General features: G+C 40.7%; 1 pseudogene; it reads right to left on the bottom strand.

Annotated features, from left to right (window-relative positions):
- Positions 1 to 1,425: 1,425 nt before the first annotated feature.
- Positions 1,426 to 2,516, bottom strand: LOC147668171 (zinc finger protein 862-like; annotated as a pseudogene).
- Between the last annotated feature and the right edge of the window lie 616 nt (positions 2,517 to 3,132).

Below are 3,132 nucleotides of genomic sequence, written 5' to 3'. Positions count from 1 at the left end.
CATGGCAAATTGTCAGAAGTTTTATTTATTAAATTGGTCAAGACTGATTTGCATAGCCAGTCCTAAACTGGGGTGGCGAACAGTGAACTAAAGAACGATGATGGATTCAACACAGGTCTGTGACTGGGAGTCAGTGTCTCGAAAGGAGACAAACAGCTGCCACCATTGCAAATTGTCAGAAGTATTCAGACACCACAGTGAATGGTAAAACACAAAAATGCACAAGTTGTTAAGGAAAATGGTGCTGATTTGAACAGAGTAGCATTAAACTGAGTCGCTATCTTCTGAGTCAGTAACAACACTAGTGTTGTTTTGACAAGGATGTTTGTGGCCCATAATATGTCTTGTTCCTGGATTTGCTGAAAGCCAATGCAAAACGGCTGGGTTTGGATCAAAAGTGTCTAACTCTGGCCCATCTACTTGGATTCGCATTAAAGCAGACATGGTGTCACTTTTAAGGGACGTACGGAGCTCATTTTTTATTCGGTTCATGCTGCTAAACCCCCGTTCACATATTGCTGTTGTTGGACTGATGGAAAGCATGATTTCTAAAATTGGAAGGACATGTTTAACTTCTTCTGGGCGTTTTTTCAATAGCTGAGTGAAGAGGGATACAGGCTGCAACAACCTCCGATGAAAGACGTACAGTTTAAAATCTAGCCACTCTCCAGGGCAGACTGAATTTCTTCTTCAGTAAGTACCTTTTTGTAGTACTGTCCAAGGTCCTCAAATTCTTGATCCCCAAAATCTCTAATCTTTTCAACAGAGTCTGGCCACAAAGTAAAATCAAAAATGTTAAACAAAGAATGCGGCTTGCCTGAGATGTGCTTCAGAAAGCGGTCACTCATAAATGAAAGAGCATTCTCTATTAACTCAATAGTGTCTTCCTTGACACTAGTTTCATTAGAGCTGCCTTTTCTAGCAGGCTTTGCCTGTGTTAGTAACGGGACCCCTGCGAAATTTCCATCTTTAAAAAGCAATTGAAATTGTGTTAGTGCTTTTCCTGGCTTTGTTTTCAGCAGTATTAGCTTCTGTTGAAGCACCTCGATTCTTCTTGCAACTTCAGAAATAAGAGTATCTTCTTGTTGAAATGCTGTTTCAGAGCTTGCTGAAGCAGCTCTGTGGAGTCTATCATGAAGTGCAAGAAATAAAGAAACTTCTCCGATTTCATGTCATGAAGCAACTCCATTGGCTTTGTTTGAATATTCATCAGTACCAGTAGCAAGGTGCTCAAGATGAAGTACTGTAGCTTCCCAGTTTGTCTTAAGCGCTGTTACTGCCCTGTGCTGACTTGCTACCCATCTGATTTGCTGCAAGCCACCAAAATGTTGTAACTGCTCTTCCAGATTATCAGCTAGCTCTTTAAGTTCCCTTCTCCGCTTAGGTGAATAATAATATAGTTTGAAAAATCCTTTGAGCACCTCTTCAAATTTGGATATGTATGAACTCTTTTTTTTAACATCACACACAGCAAGATCTAGGTTGTGAGCTACACAGTGCACAACTGCAATGTGATTGCAATTGTCCCATCCTTGATGCTTGAAGACTTCGTCCAGTAGCTGCTTCACAGCACCAGATTTAGTACCGAGGTTCACAGCAGCTCCATCTGTATTCAGACCAATGCATTTCTGGCTCAGAATATCCAGAGATATGCCCATGCTTTCCAGGCCAACCATAATAGCATTTTTCACTCCGGACGCAGTGGAGTTTTTCATGCTGACAATGTCACACAGATGGGTAACAAGGGTGCCTTCACAAACGAATCGTACATAAATAAGTTCCTGTTCCTGAATTCCTTTGTCAGTTGACCCATCTGACAGAACACTGATGAACCTAGCATTTTCTATTTGGGATCGAATTGACATTTTTAGGGTCTCGGAAATTGCTATTACAAAGTTACGGCATGCATGATCAGTCATATAATTTTCGAAATTCCACTCAGGATTGTTCTTTTTCTGCAGTGAGCAGAGTTTTGGAAACTTAATAAAAGCCTCACCTTGTTTTGCAATATAATAGGCTGTATTAAATAAAATGTTTAAGTGCCGGATATTTTTTTCATGCATTTTTGTGATCGATTTGGCTATGCAGGTCTCCTGTGGCTTTTGAATTGCAGCTTCATGTAATATGCATTTTTCATGCAATTTGCTCTTGTGGTGCCATTCCAACGTCTCCCTTTTGAATTTTTCTGTCACACCAACATATAGGGAAGACTTAGTATCTGCAAGATGAGGAAATTTCCTGCAAACTCCACAATACAAAACTTGAGATTTTTTAAAACTGGGCTCAACTAGGTCAGCAGCAGCTCCATTACTTTCCTGTTCTTCAATCACTGCCCACTTGAAATCTTCAAGCCATTTCTGTTGTACAACTCTCTGTCTTTTTTTTTTATCATACTCCCTTTGCTTTTGGTGGATTTCTTCTAATCTCCTTTTTCCAACTGCTGAACTCTCTCCTGCATTATTCATTGGAGTTTTAGCTCCAGTTTTTCCGGCCAACCACAACCTGATGTCTGCCATTGCAGCTGCACTCTCTGCCTGTTGTCTGCCTTGTCCTCACTAGTTAGCCAGCACTGACTCACTGACTGCTTCTGTCCGCTTTGAGCTAGAATCAAAAACAACAACTCACTGTAACTAATTTAAAAATTTACCATGAAGTTTGTACAAACTACAATACTGGCTTATAACATTTGCTTTTAATAATTAATAACATATATGATGGTTCCAATATAAATTTGTATGCATCAGATCTGTAACTCAGTGTGGCACTCTCAGGTTCGCACAAAAGCACCCCAATTTGGAAATGCGCTCTAATGGTACTGAACGATGTGCAACACCAGTGCAGCTTCTGAAATAACTCACTATTGAGACTAGTCTGCTCTTGAGTATTGCGGGTTCTAATATGGGGGAGGCTTATACCTGGTCAGTAAAAGGTCTGCCTGACGCTTCCCCCTCCCAAAGCCTAACTCTGGGCCTAAACTACTTTTTGGGGTGAAACTGGGTGGTAATTAGTCAAGTGGTCACACAATCTGCACAAGCCGCACCTTAGGTGATGGTCACACTGTCTTGCAAGCAAAATCAAGCAATGAAGGTGAGGAAACATACAAATAAACTACACAACATAGTAAACCTGTTC

This window comes from Lissotriton vulgaris, unplaced genomic scaffold, assembly GCF_964263255.1.
Source record: "Lissotriton vulgaris unplaced genomic scaffold, aLisVul1.2 SCAFFOLD_7790, whole genome shotgun sequence".
Classification (NCBI taxonomy): Eukaryota; Metazoa; Chordata; class Amphibia; order Caudata; family Salamandridae; genus Lissotriton; species Lissotriton vulgaris.
Note: the sequence above shows the minus strand (reverse complement) of the source record. Positions and strands in the feature narration are given on the sequence as shown.